General features: G+C 45.4%; 1 protein-coding gene and 1 long non-coding RNA gene across 3 annotated transcripts in view; both read left to right on the top strand.

The window, feature by feature from the left end:
• LOC135398772 (phospholipid phosphatase 2-like) overlaps positions 1 to 2,868 on the top strand; it is a 99,136-nt gene extending 96,268 nt beyond the window's left edge. Inside the window, exons 5-6 of one of the 2 annotated variants that reach the window (XM_064630212.1) lie at positions 2,500 to 2,564; positions 2,635 to 2,868. The gene's annotated coding sequence lies outside the window, so the exon portion shown is untranslated. Of the gene's footprint in view, positions 1 to 2,499 lie in introns of both variants that reach the window. The other variant, XM_064630211.1, reaches the window with a different exon arrangement.
• A 2,139-nt stretch (positions 2,869 to 5,007) lies between these two features.
• Positions 5,008 to 20,821, top strand: part of LOC135398771 (uncharacterized) — a 98,272-nt gene continuing 82,458 nt past the window's right edge. Inside the window, exons 1-2 of the long non-coding RNA XR_010424135.1 lie at positions 5,008 to 5,061; positions 11,015 to 11,129. This is a non-coding gene — a long non-coding RNA (uncharacterized LOC135398771). The remainder of the gene's footprint in view (positions 5,062 to 11,014; positions 11,130 to 20,821) is intronic.

Raw genomic sequence — 20,821 nt, 5'->3', positions numbered from 1 at the left:
ACGGTTCCTTTAAAAATAGTCGCATGGAAGATTTGGGAAAACAATTGATTGATGTGGAAAAGGGCTAACCTTTTTATTTTATTTTATTTTATTTCAGAATACCTCAAAGGTCCCTTGGGGACATTACATGGGGGAGTGGGTTACAATAATAAACAGCATCACGAGTAGCAGTAGTATGAGTAGCAGTAGTAGTAGTATGAAGCCTGCTAGTTGGGTTTCACAAGACAGATGCTTGCGAAAGCCGTGCTGATAGGGGAAGAAGAAGTTGTTGCTCTCAAGGAAGTTAACTATGTGTGAGTAAAGTATGTGCTTTTCCCAGGAGAAAAATGTCTGCAATCCCAAGTTGTTTCTGAAAGGATTTTCACTTACGTACAAAGTGGTTCAAAGTGGTTTCAAGTGAAAATCCCTCCATAAACCACTCGTAACTGCAAATTTTTTGTCACCTGGGTTAGCATCCGATGCCCAAGAAGCGTTGCTCAAATGCAGCGATTCTAGACGGGATCCCGAGTAGACGGCCAAGCGAGTGGCGACATCCAACGGGAAGTCCCTGTACTGTCGCATCGTGCTTCTTAGCACATAATGTCATGCTCTCTTGCGTGCCTTACTCTCTCAAGTACTGAGGTTTATTTTTTTATTTTTTTCATGGAAAAGGGAAGCGCGGGAGTTCATGACGTTCTCAAATGTTAGAGAGACTTGCGCTTTGCCACAGTTTCTGGCGGAGGAGTGCACAACGATAAAGTGATTCCGTCAAAAAACGAAAAAGAAAGGGGGGACTGGTTGGAGGAATTGCGTTGCGCTTTGCTTTATTGCTTTCAGGTATTGGCCAATGGATTCTTCGCGTAGGATGTCAGTCCATACCAAGAGAGGACGTCGCGAGGGGGAGGGCTTAGGTGGCTGGAGAATATATGCAATGTATGGTGCATTGAAACAACTCAGGGAGAGTATGTGTAGCGCCATTTCTTCGCAGTGGCTCAGGTTGATTCGCCGAAGCGCCCAAGATTTTTTTGTGAACCCCCCACCCGAAACACAACATATGGCGTTCCCCGTCCAATGAGAATATAACATGAACGGCGAACACAGGAGCAACGTCTGGGAGGTTGCATATTAGAGAGTTTCGGCAGGTCTCAACGTGTTTCTGACAACGCTACAAATAACGATAAGCCAGTGGCCGTTTCAAGTGTCTCAGCTTTGATTTGACAGCAGGTAGGAAGAAGCGCACGCTTTCCTCAGATTCAAGGATCTCAAGATCACGCCAGCTAGTTTGCGTCATCATACTATGCGTGCTTTATCGTGTCGATTTTATAGAGTGTTTTCATCCTGCTAAAACTCGCGTTTCTGCCAACATATTCGTCGTTGTTGCTTGAAAATTTGGGAACACTGCTTTACGGAGGCCGATCTCTTCCGATCAACTCTCCACGCGTCTGAAACACGTTTCAGGCGTGCTCTTATCTCGGCTCACGTTACAGCCGAGTGTCGAATCAAAGGTCCTTTTTATCGGAACGACAGCTGCGTCTTCATTTGTGGATGACGCGACTCCATATCGCACGCAACGGTTATCGTGTTCAGATTGCAGGTGGTATTTATGTATCGGCACGACAGTGTCGCGTGATAAAAGTCTCGGACAGCTGCTTCCGTCATAACATGAAGAGAGCAGCGAAGCGAGGAAATGTTTCCGCTTCGCAACGGAGACAGCACCAGGGCGGTTTCGGAGAGATGAACTGTTTATCCCGGCGGTTGCGGTCTGTAGTGCTTCAACTGTCCTCGAAGACTAAAGTGCGCTCGGCATGGACGTGAAAATAAAAACGATCGAGTTTCAACCTTCTTTCATTGCAAGAGTCCGACTAACGAAGGCTTCTGCCAGGTCACTTCAATGACAATCGTTTGTTAACGAAAACGAGCAGCTGCATAGGCAGACATTCATTTACTTAGGCAGACGTGGAAGCAGACGACAGAGGGACTTTGTACACATCGAGCAGGCCATTCTCTACGTGGCGTTGTTGTCACTTACCTTTGGCTATGCCTTTGTCTAGTCATTGAAAGGCGTACATACCATCGGATCAACCTAATAAATTTCCTTTGCATATATATTTAAAGTCGTTTTCACGGCAAAGACATGTTCGAACTAGCGTAACGCAAAGTCGTACATATACATACATACAGTCGTACATACATTTTCCCACGTGCGCAATGTCTCCACATGGAGGTATTTTAAACGCATTCAACTATGGGGCTCGAAGACATGTGGTGGCGGCCCCTGTCAGAAGCTTATCGCCGACGTATAAAGCTCAGTAAGATCACGTGCTCGATAGCCCCTTTGGCAACGTGTATCCTTGCGGTTCCTTTGAGCTGATGTGGTCTTCTCACCTCGTGGTCGAGGTCTCGGTTTGATTGGTATGACTTGAGATTACTCGATATATGTATATTGATATTACTCCTGCGATAAAACAGTTCGTTAGACATTTTTGGAGAACACACACGAGCTCCCTTTTCTTCTTTCAGTCACAGCGGAAGCCCAGCCAAAGGGACTGGACGCCAAGCCGACCCAGACAAGCAAACCGACATAGGTCTGGCTTACCTCTCCCTGCGTGGACGCCACCTTCTGTTCATTAAACTTATATACCTCCCCCCCCCCAGACAATTGCCCGGACGATGACATCTTGATACGACTTGTCTAGAACCCTCCCGAAAGTGACATGACGGCCACCACCACGTGGGCAAAACCCCGACATGACGTCACCATCACGTGCTTTAAAACCTAGCACACATGACTGGTCTTTTTAGATGATGATGAAGGCGGGGTCTCCGCCGGAACGTAGACTCGTAACTTCCTTTAAGTGTAAATAAATCACTGAGTTCCCCCCCCCCCCCCCAAGTCGTCGTGTAAGTCGCATTTACTCCTTCCTATATATCTGCTAAGTTTTTTACCTACTTGGTTTTTCACCTACAGGTTCACTGGATACCTCTTCTTGCAGCCGGTGTAGCCGAATGCTAAAGACGCAATAAGGATGGAATTATACGTCCACCTAAAAGAACTTGAATATTTATGAGTGATGCGGTAGCTGCAACGCCCCAGAGGATGTGGGGTGGATGTCACCATGGTAACAACGTCCCCGTGGGGCTGAGCACGTTGTTTTGAACAGCGACATACCTAAGGAAAATGGTGATCCATTTTGCGCCAGCTCTGCTTTAGCGGAGAGGGGATGGAAGAGACTCGACTAAATGGAACCATTAAAGTAACGTCGACAGAACTTGAGTTGCTGCTATATTCTTCCACACATGTTATCGCGCTTTGAGATAAGAAAACGTACAAGTGAGAATCTCAAAACGAATTAAATTGTTTCGTTCGTAACCTTTCCTCCCGTTTTCAATAAACGTATCCCCCCCCCCCCCCCCCGCGCTGAGCGATGCATTTCACAATATATAAAAAAAAGCCCTCCTCGCCTGACGAGTCTAACGCACAAAAAGACCTTTATCGACCTCTGGTAATGTTAAAATTGATTCGTCATATCCAGTTCATCAACGGCCTAGCAACGCCACACACATTTCCGGACAATGCGAGACTACACACTACACTTTGGGATTCATCATTCTCCTAATTACCTCCATCAACGAGGTAGCGCCTGCCACGACCAAATCCGTCGTCGCCAATGTAAAGTGTTATATTGTTGGAGAACCGTTGTTGAAAGGTGTTTCTTGTTGATATAAAACTAACTACGAGATTCTTTTTACTTAAACCCCCTATCCCCCTCCCCACGACGTACGTAATATAAGGAATCGGCTTGAGATTGAATAATTGTTTTTGTGTGTATAAACTGCAAGTCTATACTGCTAGAAAACACGCTCGTCATACGTTGCTTACTAAGGGTGCAATTGACTGTGGCCACAGTGCTTTGCCGAGGCGAACTATGTAATGCTAAAGTGGCTCTCCAGGAGTTACCGTTTTATTGCACTTTTGCGGCCTCAGTGTAAGACAGTGTACGTTACGAGATTGCGTGCCAGCTGTGTTGGCAGCTGGAAATCGCCGGTTGAGGCCCATGCACGTCAGGCGGTTTCTTTTGTGCGCATGATATGAGGAGGCATGCACACGAACCATCGTCATGCAGACCAACAGCTGCTTTTCATCCATGCTCTTCTGATTCACCTAAATGGACGCCTCTCTCCTGGAGTGAGAAAACGTTGTAACGTTTATTTCTGAGCGGGGTTGTTGAAAAAATAATAATAATAATAATGATACGAAGTGGCAGCGTAAGAAACACGTCTCTCGCAGCACGGGAAGAATTTCTTCGTGCGGATGATCGTCGAGGGCCCATCCTTACCCATCCTTACCCATCCCGAGGTGGCAAACAACACGCGCGCGAATTTTCTCGAGGAATCGTATAGGAGGACGGAAATGACTTTACGGTCGCAAATTACTTCTCCCGATGATGAAAGAGGAGAGTCACTGAAAAGATTAGCCAGCTGTAGGACTCGAACCCTTTTGAGTGACTTCCTTCCCTCATCATTAATTTCTTAGGCACTTGAGGCTTTGTATGCATTTGTCCTTTCTATGTTTGAGTTTGATTGAGTTTGACTATAGGAAGAAAAAAAAGGAAGATATTGAATTCGTCACCTAACGAATTCTGCTACTCCCACAAAGATCCCATAAATGAAAGGAAAAAGAAAAATGAAAAGACACTCCTTCCGGTCACCGAACTGCACGTGCACATGCGTAGCTACATCCCCAAAGAAGTGAAATGAATTGCGAGAAACCAACAGGAACAGGGAACTCGACGACGCATGCCTTGAATGCGGTCCTAAAATACAGATTCCATATCACAGCTCACTATGAAATTGACAAGCGCTGACAACGCCGCATCTCTCTTCCTGGGTTCCCAGCACCTTCACTATATATCGAAGGCTCTATTGTCCAAGCGGTCTAGAGCAGACTTCCATGTAGCACTTTGGGATGCATATCTTGTGCAGTGCATAACGATGTGTTCCGTGCTTTCCACAGATACACACACTGGACAGTTTGCTGAGCTAGCCCTGCCGACTTTATGGGGAAACTGTTGACCATACTTGGTATGTGTTCCAGCCTCAGAACATCAATAGACATCTACCTGAGAATCATGATGTTGGTAGACAGACTGAAACCGAAACCAGGGACCGTGCCGCAACATATCGGAAGGGGAGGGCTGGGTTCCACGAATGGACACTTGTCCGCTGCCTCCTATTGAAAGAAAAGTAGTCCCTTTCAGGAACCATCGTAATCCCCTCAAGACCTTGTTCGCCTCTTGCTTCGAGCGTAGTTCAACTCTACCAAATTGGTGGGGCTGTCGAACACTATGACGTCATTTGTTTACAAACAGGGAGAGGTCTATTGCCATCATGTACTTCTCCCAATGCATGCTATACTGCGAGGATTGGATAATAATACACAGTATGTCGATAGTAATATATATATAATGGATATGTCGTATAATTCCACTACATGTAACAGTAGTGACGTTACATGAGTATTTCCCAATGTTTTTCTTCTATCCGTCATCATCATCATCATCATCACTTTCCCAAAATTAACCTTTCACCTTTTAGTACTTAACCTTTTTGTCGAAAGTTGTACTCGCAACTTTATCCACACACTGATGTTCCTTTTGAAAGTCGTTACTTTTATATAGACGTCGTCAATGTGTGGATAATATGTACATTCAAATGAGGGGACTGCTTTCACAAGTGCTCTTTTTTCAGACAGGAAAAAAAAAATCCCCAAAAGAAAACTTTACCATGCTGACAGCAGCGCATTTGTGATGTCATTGCTGTTGCATAAGCAATGGTTACGCTCCCAGTAACACGTCGCAGTCCAGAGAACATCCAGGAGACGCCCGCAGGGATATTTACTTTGATCCATATAATGTATATTCTAGAAGTCCAAATGGGACGGGAATGCTCGTCCGTGGCATGTCCGACGGATGTCCATGATGGTGCCGTTCGACGGATCTTAGACACATTTTCTATAATTGTATGAACTGTGTGCACATCAATGACAACCATGGAACAAGCAACACGAAAACAAGCAACACGAACGAACATTCCTTTCATGAAAGATGAAAGTCACTGATAAGGTTAGCCAGCTGTAGGACTCGAACCCAGTCTTCAGGATTACCGGTATTCATTCATATTCGCAATTTTAAGTCCTCTACAGAAATACGAACAAGAACGACCACCTTATGCCTTATGACCTGCTGATGTAACAGCGTTCGACACTTAAAGCTAAGCGTTATAGTAACCCTATCTTGCGTTAAAATCATAGTCCTTGTGGACCTTTTCCACATTCGCGTCGTATCCTAGCGGTTCTCCAGAGAAAAAGGCTCGGCGCGCGCCGAAACAAATCCACGTGGGTTGCTACCCAAACCCAAAGGACGAAAACCGGTCCGGAGTGGGACCGACAAGATCACATGTTCGTGTGATCTCCCTACTGGTCCCCATTTCTGTCGTCCCCATACTGCGCCATCCAGGGAAGAGGGAAATAACCCTCTTCGGCGCCTCAATGTCACGCGCATGCGCATAGGCCGTCGTCAAAAAGGTTCATTAACATGTAATAGCAACAAAGGCATAGCGTGTACCATAGCTAACACATGCCGAATACGATGCTGATACTACCTTGTGTTTGTCCCCTCTTTTCCGTGTACCTAGTCTCGGGGTTCTTCAGTATGGATGCCGAATACGTCAGCACAAAATCTTATGACAGGGTGATCGATATTTCAGTGACAGCCGTTCAGTACTGCACAAGTCCTAAATAGTACGACATAAACTTCGTGTCACTACTTCGAACAAAGCCCAGTTTTTCCCCAAGAGATGACACTGAGCTGTGTATCAAACAACGCTATAGTGACAGTTTCAGCAGGTCTGCAGACCCCTGCATATCGATAAGATTTATATCTTAAAGTGTTACTGTAATATTTATAATTATATCTGTATGAATTGCTGATGAATAGGTGTTATTGTAACACAGATTATATTTTCGCAAGAATCTGCAAATTCACAAATGTTTCTTTGAGACACTGAAGCGAGACAGTCTAATTCAAAGTTTATTCCGTTTCATCAAGTAAGGGCCCAGCTCACTTGAGGCTGACCTGACAGCGATTTGCACGGACTACACCATAAAATAGGTGCCTGTTTAGCCATCCCGTGGATATTCGTGCAGGGCCTTACATGAATATTGCAGCTTCACCCTTGATTGATATCCTGAGGACATGCGATGGGCGTACAAATCGACGGACGTTAGGACATAAATCTCGCAGGTACATGATATTTGGTGTTGATGGGGCTACTGTTATTACTTTTCGCACGAACTAACGCATTTTGCTCCAGACGGAGTAAAACGTTACGAAATGTCTCATCTAGAAGTTGAGCAACTTTCGTGCGTTGTCAAAGAGAAAGTTACTTAGAGAGGGCCCCCTCGCAGACTCTGCGGGGATCGGCTGTTTGGGTTAAGCACAATTACTGTATCCATTGTTCATAGTTTGATGTCAGCTTTTCTTTTTACCAGTGCCACTATATGAAATGCAAAAGGTACTCGCAGTTACAAAACTGCGATCCAAAGACTTGCGTCCGCGCGCATAATTCCCTCGACGCTCCGTGGCCCCGACACTGCCAGTTGCTGGTCTGGAAGGGATCGAATCAGTCGTCTCCTTACGACGGCCAACGTCCTGATGTTCAATTGCTGTTGTTGTTTTCTTCTCGTTACGTCATTTCCTTCGCCCTCTCAGTTACAAAGAAATTCTGTCATTACATTCATTTTCTAACCCGAAGAAGTGTGGCTTCCGCACGAAAGTTTGTTAGATAAATTCGTGATGTTTAATTTCTGTATTTTGTATTTCATACTTCTTGGAAGCTGTGCTTCATTTCATTATTATTATTATTTTGCGTTATTTTATCGTCTGTTTTCCTCCGAGGATCAGGGTACATCTCCCTCCACCGGCCCCAGAAAATTGGCGGTGCTAATAATAGATTGAGGAAATGGGAACATTAACAGTTTTGCTCCTGCTTTGAAGTGAAGCGACCGCCTCGCGTGTCTGAGTGATTGGCGTGCTGGACATGTCATGTCGAGAATGCATCTCGAGCCGGCATTGGGTTCGAATCCCGGTGCCGGCTGTGCTGCCTTGGATTTTTCCTGGGTTTTCCTCAGATGCTGTCAGACATACGTCGGCACAGTTGCCTTAGAAGTCGGCCCAGGACGCACATTCCCTCACAGTGTTAGTCGTGACGTTGCCCAGCTCCGCGAGACCGACAATGGCTGGCTCTTTCATTACCGCCACCACCGAAGTGAAGCGAGCGTCAGTTGAATTTTGAGGGGCATGTTCGTGGCAAGAATGGCTTGTGAGCATATGTTTCTCGTCATGGACCCCTAGAGATACCGGATACTTTGGCTGTCCGTGGGGGTCATCGGCGGCTGAAAAGGGTTGACACATTTCACGTGCCTTACGTCTTATCCGAAGCCATTATCTTGCAGCTGCGGGCGGTTGATGGAACTCGGCTGAGTGTCCTGAGCGCGTGTTTCATTACACAGGGCGTTTTTTTATTTATTATCCTTTACATAATTTTTTAATGAAAAAGATGCGAGAGCAGCATAGATGTCGATTTTGCTCTTGAGTTATTGGGCTAGGCAAACATCCCATCGAAGAGAGTTTGTAACTCTATACAGGACGACTAATTACCTGGATCCGAGGGATCTGGATAAATCACGGCAAGCACACCCTCAGGAGTGCATCACCTTCGCGGACGGATGCTTATCTGGCCTCGCCGTTGTTGACCGCACAGCGGTTGATCATTAGCACCTACTTCAATCATCTTCATCGCTTCAAAGCACGTGACCTCTCTGACATGGAACGAGCGCTCCAAGTAGGCGCGGTTTGCCTTTCGGCTCATTTGTATATCAAGATGCGAGGCGAGATATATTAACGCACGTGCGCGTTTCACGATTTTTTAGAAACATGGAATGACTCTTAATGAGAATCATTCTTTTTGCATACTTTCTTCGAGTAGATGTCCGCCTTGCCGTTATAACTCAAATGCAAGAACGACATATATGATGTTCTCGTAGCTTTTTTTTTAATCTTCAAAAATACGAAAAAGGGTTTAAAAAAATGCCCGGTATATATGCACTGGCGGAGTTAAGTTCAAGAGACCATTCAATGCGTTTTTCGTTGAGGCACGACTAGCGCGCGGTTTCTATATTACTTGGGCCTTGAGAGGTACAAGTGGTACAATTACTTTTTTTTTTTAATTCCGTGTTAGCGCCGCGAAGCAACTGTGGCTATGAGCGGCGTATAGACGTGGGCAGATGAAGAGAGGACAGCAGGAAGGAGTGGGGGACAGGGGGGTTAGTATGCGTACTGGGCCGACTTCATGGGGAACTGTGCCGACATTCGTCTGGAAAGTCTTCGGAAAACCCAGGGAAAACCTCAGACAACACAGCCGGTGACAGGATTCGAACCCGTGTCACCTCCCAGTCTCGGCGTGGAAAGCGATCACACTAACCACTACGCCACGGGCGCTGGTAAAGGCATTACTGATGGACAAGTGGTACACAACGCTTAGACGCTTTACATTTTTTCGTTTTGTCATCTAGGAATAAGGCGAAACGCTTGGCATAAGTTTCATAAATAGTAATTACAGTTCTCTACTGACGGCAGCGCAATTCGCTCAGAAACAATGGACCGCTTAGTACCAATAATGGCAGCAACGATGCAGTCATCATATGCACCAGAGGAGTCGCCCGCTTCACGTATATGACCGCAACATTTCTATTTTCCATTCCATTTCTTAGCGGACGCTAGGTAACTTGACTGATCTGTAACGAATTAAATGTTCTTGATGAGATAAAAACAAAAAAGAAAGAAGGAGTGATGGCGAGAGAGCCATAAGAACCTTTTTACGTCCCTCTTCTTGAAAAGCTGTAGCTCTCATTTTTCACGCTCAGTGCGCGGATCGTTTCCCGAAAGTACGTATAGTAATAACACGTTGTAGCGGTGATCTTGCGTTTTCCAAACAGCAGCTGGCGTCGTTGAGCTGACCTCGGGATCATATATGCGCTGTCCTTCAATAGCGTCCTTGGCATCAACCGTTGCTCACAATGTATTATCGTCTCTGTTAACTGATCTATAATGAGCTTGAGAGAACATACCTCGAGGCACGGCTGAAAAGCGATACTGTGCGACATGCAATGAGTGATGGACCTGCTGTTTCGAGCGAAGTCTAAACTCGCCGGAAAAAAATAAAAATAAAAAAGACTGAGTCTGCTCTATGGGAGACAGAGGGACAGCTTCACCCCATAAGGTTATTTTATTTCGAAACAGTGATGGCAGGTTTCGAAGAGCAGCTAATGACTCTCGGTGATGTCACCTCAATCATGCCTGACAGTATCTTTGCATCATTTCGCGTCTGTTACTATGTAGGATCTTGCCAATCAGCAGGAGCAAAAAGGGTTTTCCCTCGCTGGCTTTCGGACACACTTTCCAGAATTCGCATTCTAAACTCAAGAACAAAAGGGGAGGCGGAAAATTGACCCTGATCATCGACGTCTCCTGGACGCCTCAACAGTGCGGTTTCAGCGCGAATAGCTTATGTGTAGGGTTCCGCTTTTCGGTTTTTATTTTTGGGCCGATTCGACGTATATTTTCGGTGTTTATTGATTTTTACGAAATCGGCGTTTTTCGATGTTTTTCCTGGCGTGGTCTACCCGACAGCTATTGGTGAAAAGAAATCCCAGTGTAATTTCCCAACGACGCTCATTCAACATGGACGTTTTACGGCTAACGAAAGAGTAAACGGACAACCATCGTATTTCTGTATGGTTTTCTGATCTGCATCAACAACTTGCTGGGCATGTCCAGTAATTGATCTCTGTCATCGTTCCTGAAATGTCCCTCTGTATTCGGTGTTTTTCGATTACAACCGAAAACGCTTAACCCTAGTTATGTGCCACTGCTCGTTTCTATGAGAAGATTGTGTACTCATCTTGCTAAACTTGCAGCTATCAACGCACTTGACCTGCATGGACATCTGTGAGGAAACGAGCATCGCAATACACTGCAGGGGAAGTTCTTCCTTGTGAGCTGCGGCATGGAACTCATATCTTAGGATTTCGTGTGTGTATCTTTGCATTAATGTGTATCTGTTTCTCTGCATGTTGTAGTGATATTTATTCACTTGCACTTAGTGTACTAACACACTAATTGTTGGGGATGGGGAATGTACTTTTGTTTGTTTTGGGTTGTTTGTTTGTTTGTTTGTTGTTTTGTTTTTGGGAGTAGCAGAACTAGTCAGGAGACAAGTTCAATTTCTCCCTGGTTTTCTTTTAAATAATCAATCATCGACACTGCAGGGGACAATGGAGCCACGGAACTCGCGCTGTCAATCTGCGGGGGCCCGTGCAAAGCGTTCTGCTGGCTGCTTTCTTGTTTGAGGCCCGTGAAGAGGCTTGTCCCGCTATTCCTAAGTTTATGTATGTCGGCACAGTTCCCTTAGAAGTCGGCCCAGGACGCACATTCCTCCAGGGCGTTAGTCGTGACGTTGCCCATAAGTTTATGTCTCGAAAATGCTCAATATGCAACTCGAAAATATGGCTATCTCGTTTCCACTTCTCCTTTGAAATGCTTCGGGTGAGGCCGCCAAAGATAAGAAAGCTGCTTCAGTGCAAAATTCGAAAACAGTGGTAGTTTTGTTATGGGCACGAACAAACTTGTTTGCAGAACATCTGCTCAAGAGTGGCACAAAAACAGAGGGAGCTTCTGTTTGTTCGGAGCTCTGTTCGTGGGGGGAAGCTGTGATTCATCTGAGTCGCACGTGTTGCCTACCCGACACCGTCCTCATGTGCATCCGTTCCAAACACAGCAGCTGGCTCCGTCTTCCTTGTTGCACGTCTTTCGTTTGAGACAGCCTCCCAACGGCGACCACCCAGCTCAAACCAGTACAACTCATACCAGGATCCATACCAAGACAACTCGTACCACATTCAACTCATATACCGAGACAACTCATACCGAGACATCCCATACGGGTATGCCACGATATTCCATCGTTAAGAATCCACCGTTTAAAATTCCACTTTTTTTATATTAATGCTTTAATGCGAAGAAATGCGGAGTGATAGTGTCGAATAATACATATTACTTACAATCGCAGTCCTGCGTAATTTTTTTTTTTTTTTTGACATCGGTAGAAGTAATTGTCGTGAATAAAATCCAGGTTTTTTACGACCGTTAGGCTTACCATGGCGGTCACATCAGATCAGCAGAAATGGTTAGTCGTGTTCAACTCAAGGAGGAAAATAAATCTCGTCCGTTGGTGGGCCTTGTCGTTATCCCATAACGCGCGTTAAATGCATCACTTCAGCCCGTGGTGGTGAAGAAAGGGCTCGCCGTGGGGAAATGTGCGTCCTGGGCCGACTTCTAAGGGAACTGTGCCGACATATATCTGAAAGCGTCCGAGGAAAACCCAGGAAAAACCCCAGACAGCACAGCCGGCACCTGGATTCGAATCCGGGTACCTCCCAGCCTCAACGTGACATGGCCAGCACGCTAACAAAAACATCCTGCAATGACATTTTCAAAATGCAAGGATACAGCCTCTAGAATGGAAAGTCACAAGCCGTTTGATGAGGAGGCTACTGAAAGTGTTACATTTGAGTGTGGCAAAAAACGAAAGTGCGGCACTGTGGGAGAAATAATTTGAAAGGTACCCGTGAACCCGCTCGAAGCCTTCATGGTATAATGTAGCGGGGCTGTCTCCGCACCGGGTGACGCGTACCCTGGCGCCACTGGCTACTCGTATATTTCCGCACATTGAGAGTGGGACATACAAGAAGTGAAGAGAGAGAAGCGATTCAGAGTATTCACAGTATTTTCTCAACCTGATCAGTAGGACCCGGGACTTTATGTCTTTATGGGGTAAAAAATCTTCCAAAATATGAATGTAATTATGAGACGTGAAACTTCTAAATATGCGCAGAATATGCACACATATTGTGATGCCGGGAAGAGGGGGAAAACAGACATCCAACACTTAATACAAATTGACAATAGTGCACCTATTAACAATAAAGGTAAGTAGCTAATGTAGCTCGAAATGATGAATGATCGGAGATGGATACGAGTGACTGAGGCAAGTCGTTCCAGTTGGAGATTGTTTGGGGGAAAAATGAGTACATGAAGTAAGAGTTGTTACAAGTAATAGGCTGTATTTTACAGGAATGGTTTAATCTAGATGAGATGTAACTGGCTGGACGTATGAACGAAGGGCGAATCGATGATCCGTAATATAGTTTATGGAAGACACACGGGCGAGAAAGTTTCCTACGCTGCTGGAGTGCAGGCAGATCTAGAGACGATTTAAGTAAGGTGATACTGGATGGATACGAGTAATTAGAAAGAATAAATCTGGTAGCACGATTCTGAACAGATTCAGGGTGATCGACATGATTAGCGTGGTGTGGGTCCCAGGTGCTGGAAGCATATTCAAATTTGGGCGAGACGAAAGTCTGATATGCAAGACATCTGACAGAGGCCGGTGCTAGCAGTAGAGTCCGACGAAGAAAGCCCAGGACACGATTTGCATCACTGACAAATGCCAAGAAAGGTTAGTGGAAAGGGTGAGACCCAAGTAGAAAAAGGGACGGGGGAGGGACCAATGTGATACTGATGGGACCGAGAAAATTGGAGGTAGCAACATTTGGAAGCGTTTAGTGGTAGCAGCTAGACAGAACACCGGTTGTAGATTCAGTTAAGGTCCTGCTGAAGAGCCATCCGGTCAGAAGGAGAACGTCTAGGTCGATATCGGCACAATCGTCAGCAAAGAGCCTGATAGAGGATGTTAATGAATTTGGAAGTTCGTTGATAAAGATGAGAAACAATAGAGGTCCAAGAACTGAACCCTGCGGGACCCCGGAAGAAACAGGAGTGAAAGGAGAAAGGGTCTGGTTAACAAGTGTAACCTGTGACCGGTTGGATAGGTAACTGTGGATCCAGCGAAGGACATCAGGGTAGATATTAAGGAGAGAGAGCTTATGAATGAGACCCGCGTGAGGCACAGAGTCGAAAGCTTTTCGGAAATCGAGAAAAAATGGAGTCCGTCTGCGTGGAGTTATCCATCTCAGATGTGATATAAATGAGGCGTATCACGGGAAAAATCTTTACGAAACCCGTGTTGAAATGGGAAGAAGTAGAGATTCCAAATGATGTGAGAGTGCAGAATAAATAATGTGTTCGACTATCTTACAGCATATGCTTCTTAATGACATGGGTCGATAATTCAGGGGCGATGACCTGTCTCCGCACTTAAAAATCGGAATGACCTTTGCCTGCCGCCAGTCACTCGGGACTTCCCCATGCTCGAGGCATTGCGAAAAAAAATGGCACACAAGTATAATGAGGACGCATTTTTCGTGTTTTTAAGAACTTTAGAATTAATGAGGTCGGACCCGCATGAGGATGACAACTTCAAACGCTCAATGATTTTGATCACCCCTGCCTGCGTGACCACAATCTTATCCTTGGGACCACAATCTTATCCACAATCTTAGCGGAGATGCTGTGCGAGCTTGTGACACGTCAGTGTGCTAATCGTGCATCCTGTGTAAAAACACTCGCAAAGTCTTCGTTAAATCTTACCGTGCAGTGAGCGTCAGTAAGCTTAGAACCATCAGTTCCCGTCAGAGATACAGACTCGGCTCGAGGGGGACATATGGCTCTCCAAAAGTTACGAGGGTTCCCAGAAAGGGAGCTGGACCGAGTAAAAATCATTTTCCGCCTTACGTACAGCCATATAGCATAGAATCTGGAGCTCTCCCGACAACAACGCGAAACAACAAATGGGCGCCGCCATTAGTGCTGCCACTCCGCGGCAGTCATAGGAACTGTGCTCGTGTGGACTGCCGTTAGCCGAGTTCCTTAATATTCCTGCGTGCGTGCTCGTTGATTTTCGTGTTGTTGGTGTGCATTTTCCCCCACTAGAAACGACATCGCATCTACCAGCACTTCTCACGTGGAAAACTGCCTATCGCACGCAAGGAATCTTCTTTTTCCTCGATCTTTCAAACATTCATACGCTGCTCAGGTGATTACCGGATGACTAGTTATATGGAATGTTGACGGCCTCTTCAGTCATACTCATTAAAGACTGCGGCATTCATCCCAATGGACGATTTTGGCAGACTCCCTCTATTATTGTGCCGTCACTCGGAACAAGGCTGCGCACGGGGACAGGTGGCAATAGGCATACTCGGGTTTTCAAGAGTACACGCACACCCATACAGTGTACTTGTACTTTCTGTTTTGCCAGTTAAGGAAGCCATGTACCGTGTCGCTCGGTATTATTCCGGCAAGTACGCTAACTACCCAGCTTACCTACGCTATGTGCTCTTCGTTGCGCTGTTCATTGTTTTCGCGAACGGCCGCTCACAAACTGCAATACTTTCGGTTCCTTATTTCGTCGACTTCTGGCATCTCCAAGAGACGGCCCAGTTGTTATTATTAATTCTACGCAACGCTATGTACATGCAGGAAACGCAAAGCGAACCTTTGACAGAGCTAAACCACGTACAGTGATAACTTTTTATAAGGCTTCTTTTCAACGAAGTTTGTACGAGAGTTTTCGGTAAATCTCCCCTTTTCATGTCGTCCCATATGAGGGGAGACAAGAGGCACGTTCAAACGTACGGGGAAGCTAAAAAAAATGCGCGAGATTTTGCACTCTTTCCTCTTCTTTTTTTAATGAGGGCCGCCGACCGACCTTGTAGCGAAATGTATGCGGTGCGGAGTAACATCTGGCTCTCCAGTCCTCGTTGATTGCAACACAGCTGCCACCCTGCAACAGCCCCATCGGAAGCAGAATATAGTACTAGAGAAACTACTAGAGAGCTAAAATATAATACTAAATTGTATTTCTGAGACGTTTATAGCTGCAGGAGTACTTCGAAGAAATAATTACGCCCTGGTTTTATCTAGCGAAGTAACTGTTATGATCGACGCCGTCGGTAGTTTCCCCATACGAGGGTTCTTTAAAGGAGCACTGAAGATACATTCTTCGTTTTTGGGTGTGAGGCAACAGATAACATGTGCTCTTGCGCAAGAACGATCATCGTAGATAATGGGAGGGGGGGGGGTGATGTCGCACACCCCCTGTACAAACCCAACAACTCCTTCTGATGGGTTTCCATTGGAGAATAAATGGTTCCGTGCCCGCCGGTGGTGGAATCTCGACTGCGTGTGTCGAAAAAGAGGAAATAACACAGATACTACCTCCCCTATATGTATAGTTTAGTAAGCCATGTTGTTATCGAAACAAAGGCGCGTTTTTTTTTGTTTTTTTTTTTATTAGGGGGACCGGGTGGGTTAGTATAAATCGTCAATTTAAGCCAGATTAAAGCACCTTCTATTATTCGGGAAAATTCCATTATATATATGTAGATATTGCAACATATTTAACTGTACTACTTATATATCTATACTGTGGCTTAAGACCTGGGTAGGGAACAAAAGCCACCCTGAAGCCATAGATATTTCGCTGAAAACGTGATTCTCATAAAGGAATTTCGCACTTTTCCCTGTGACGGCCTTTTGCGTCAGTTACAGTTACGTCATGAGAGCTTTACTCATCATTACAAACATGTGTTTCTGAAGCTGATATAGCAAGGCCTGCTTTAGGGAGGCTTCCAAAAATTTGGGAGGGGGGGGGGGATCTGGATAAATCACTGAATCGAAACTAGCTTCGCTACCTTTTTTTTTTTTTTTTCACACATTTTGACATTCACAACCATCGGAGGGACCTTTTTTTTCAGCTTCTTCCCTTTCAAATGGCCCGCGTAGTGCTTAAGTCGCTCTGTGACGTAGAGAATCCCACGCAGGTGTACGTAGCGGACGCAGTTTGAATGAGAAATGTGACTTCGCGGCTGGTGCTACCTCACATTGACCTGATTGCGTCACGCAAGGAGATCGGGCAAGGCCTCCATTGTCGCATGGCTGCTTTTTCAGAGCGTTTTTGTAAATTTAATTGCACTGTGAGGATAGAACACATTCTGCTCCATGCTAGACGGAACGCATTCAACCTGTATCCGTCGACCACCCCTGCAGAGAACAAATAAATGCTGCCAAGTTGTTCGCGTCCTCAGCAAAGGCACGAACCCGCAATCTTGGAATCAGGAATGCGGGTAGATTGTCAGTTAATCCAACGAGGCCCGTTTTTCTGTCCGTTCTGACTCGCCTGTTGTTCCTATCACCCATTTTTAAGGGCCATGCCACGAGTTTTCCGGTATGCTCTCTAGATGAATGTCGCTGCAGTTTCCCCTGACGCATACTAACCCCTGTGCCCCCTCCATCTGTTCACGTCTGTGCGCCGCTCATAGCCACAGTTGCTTCGCGGCGCTAACATGCAATCAAAAAAATAAAAAACCATGGAGTTCGCAAGAGGAAGATCATATGACAGTACTTCGGAAGCACTGCTTGCTAGGCTTGCACTCCCTCTAAATGCAACGGAGCCGAATTTTTTTTTTATACAGTAACTTACTCCTTCCATTCATACACTTCTCAGATGTACCTAATTAAAAATAATTACTCGAATTAATTCAGTAATTAAATTCAATGACTACGCGAGATTCCCCTCTTTCAGTTTCCCATCATCAGAAGGTCGCTTCCGATGGGCAACTGAAGGAGGGAAATCTCGCGTAGTAATTGAATGTAATTACTTAACCACCTTACTTAACTACCAAACCCTTACAGTTCTCCCCGCGTTAAGCAAACTTGTTGAGAAGTTATTGTTTGTACGGTTACGTAATTTTTTTTTACAGAACAGCAGTTACTGGTTAATTCTCAGTTTGGTTTTCGGAAGGGTGAATCAACGTCTACAGCCTTGATTACTGTATAGTTGAACAAATTAAATGTAATATCGATTCTACACTGGGAATTCTCCTATAGACCTTACCAAGTTCGACCTCATCAATCATGACATTCTGCCCATGAAACTTGAAAGGTATACGTATAGTGCGTGGTGCACCTTTACAACTTTTCAAGAGTTACAGAAGACAGTACGTGTCAGTAGTTAACATTAAATCCGCAGAGTTGTCAGTAAACGTGGGAGTACCGCGGGAGTAAATTTTTAGGCCATTTCTTTTTCTTATATACGTTAATGAATTTCCCACAGCGTCAGCTGTGTTATAAGCAGACGGCACGAACATTTTCGTTCAAGTGCGTACACTGTAAATGAATTATTTACGCATGCAAACGATACTTTGCTTAAGAGTTAATCATGGTTATCGTTCAACCAGCTTGTCCCCAATATTTCAAGGAGGAGTACTGGAGACGAGTACAAGGATACCCAAGGAGGAGTGCTGGGAGCTGTGGGTGCGACCACAAAGTCTGGTATGCTAGTCTTCAGTTGAGAGACACATGGGTGTACGGGGTTACCGTTTGTACCCCACTAGCTATAGCACAGAGTTTTTCACTAGCAGCATCACATGCCGCATTATTTGCCCAGCTTTAACTCGTGCCTAATATATATCTCAAGTGTGTCTTCCCACTTTCTCTATTCCCACTTTGTGTAATCTTTTCAGAGGGTGATCTACTCATCTCTTACACATCACCCCAAACTGCACAGAGTCCCATCTCACCTACTGACCTATGTCACCGGAAAGAAACACAGAAGATGGGTGTCCCTCTTATTTATGTTTTCGCCAAAATCAACACGATCAACATCAAAGTAGGTGGTTCATTGGCACACAGGCAGTATTTAGGACATATTTCTCCAGCTTACTGTACTCTGCCAGCAGCCTCTCAGGCTACACACCATCAGCAACGTATTTTTTGCTGCATATTCATAAAGCTAGCGGAACAAACAGGAGCACTTAGGGACATATATGTACGCAAATATGCATATTACGTCAAAAAAAAGAAAACGAAGAAAACCGATGAAAACAAATGAAGGATATAATGATTACAAGTTATGACAAAGAATGGTTCCGCCCCTTGATTACACGTCCATGGGGACGCCAAACAAGTCGGGGAGCGGACGATGCCTATATGCTCGTGCGTGTCATCCCATTTCGCCTATTCCCATTTTGCTTAATCCTTCTCTCTCTCTTTTTTTTTATAGCGGATTATCTACGCATCCCTTAGCGTGTTCATGTATGCGGGAGGCAGTCCTGTTTCGCCTATAGACTCCTCTACTTAGTGACTTTAGTTTAGCCTAGAGTCACTAAATAAGCTTCGTAGCTTAGTGACTTTAGTTTCGCCTATATACTGACCTGTGTCACGCGAATAAAGAAGGTGGTTTCTTGGCACGCAGCCAACACAACAACAACAACTAATACATGGATGACGATGGGATGGGATGGGATGAGGTGATTCACCGCAGCAATAGCGGTACCATACCTCAGTGCATGTGGGTTAACGTATGAGTGGGATGACGATGAAAAAGGAGCCAACAGTGTCTGAGACACATTTCCGTGCTTCACTGTACTTGCAGCTTGCCTTTTCTATACACCTACGGCTATGCGTTTTTCGATTGTTTTTGGCTACGTATTCATGAAATCAACAGAACAAACAGGAAAACTAAGGCTAGGCATATATAGGTTCAGGTACATATCATGTCGCAAAACAAAACAAAGAGAGAGAGAGAAAAGAAAGCACAGGAAGAGAAATGAATGATTTTATGATTCGAAGCTATAACTAAAATATTTCGTCAAAATAAAATCCAATCCTTGATTGCACTTGGACACGGCCGCCGAGGTGGCGAGGGAGCAGACGACATATGTGTGTTCGTTGTTCCTGGATAGAAAGTTATTGTCTCGGAATAGCAGAATAGCCATTGGTTCTTGGCTTCAGTTTCAGGCGCGTCCGTGCATGGAACTTTCAACGCACCTCACGACTGCTGTGAACAGCAATATACGAGCATGAACACAGGACAAGCTCCAACTTTCGTGTTCTGTCCGGTGAGTCAAAGTGCACCAGCGTCGTCCTGCCTCTGTCCAGTCGGTCCTAGGCAGTATCACCGTAGATTCCCAGGCTCAGAAGAGTCGCTTCCTACTTGTTGTTCACCGTTTTTATCGACTATATCTATATATATATCGACTGGTCTCATTTCATGTGATATGTCGCACACACCTTGTTTGAGACTATGTAAGGTATCGACCCACGAGCATTGTTTAGTTACGCCTACAATCCCATTTCGCCACTCAGCCATCCTACAGGTCGTGACAAAAGTTTACGGAACACGCGAGCAACGAACTTTTTCTTCGGTGCGACACCCCAGCGGCTGCCGTAAGCAGGTGAGTTCACTGTTTAAGAGGGGTGGAAGGGTGGGCTGTTAGCGACACACAGTGGTAGTTCCGGTGTCGCCTGGGTGTGTCTGGGAATAGGAAGCTACCGCTGTGTGTCGCTAAAAGCGCACCCTTCCACACCTCCGAAACAGTGAACTCACCCGCTTCCGGCGGCCGCTAGGGTGTCGCATGTTCCGTAAACTTTTGTCCCAACCTGTATTAATGCGATAACTTGGATTGGGCAACATGAGACGTAACCCTTCCAAGGCATCTAGCTCAACGTTCTCGTGTGCAAAGTCATTTTCTCGTGCCTGCCGCTAAACACCGAATCCCACCATTTGTTTCATGAAAACAGAGACACGTGATTCGGAGAAAATTGTCAGCGTCAGTTTGTTTATCTCGTCACTGTAGACGTCCTCTCAACAGTGTCATTCGTTCCTCTCAAATTGATGACCGGTGTCACGCAGCTATGTAAACACGACGAGTGAATCTACGAAATGGAGCTTTGCGTCGATGACCGATGGGAAAACGACG

Source organism: Ornithodoros turicata, chromosome 6 (assembly GCF_037126465.1).
Source record: "Ornithodoros turicata isolate Travis chromosome 6, ASM3712646v1, whole genome shotgun sequence".
In the NCBI taxonomy this organism is placed as follows: Eukaryota; Metazoa; Arthropoda; class Arachnida; order Ixodida; family Argasidae; genus Ornithodoros; species Ornithodoros turicata.
The sequence above is the reverse complement of the archived record's forward strand: the minus strand, read 5'-3'. Positions and strand labels throughout refer to the sequence as shown.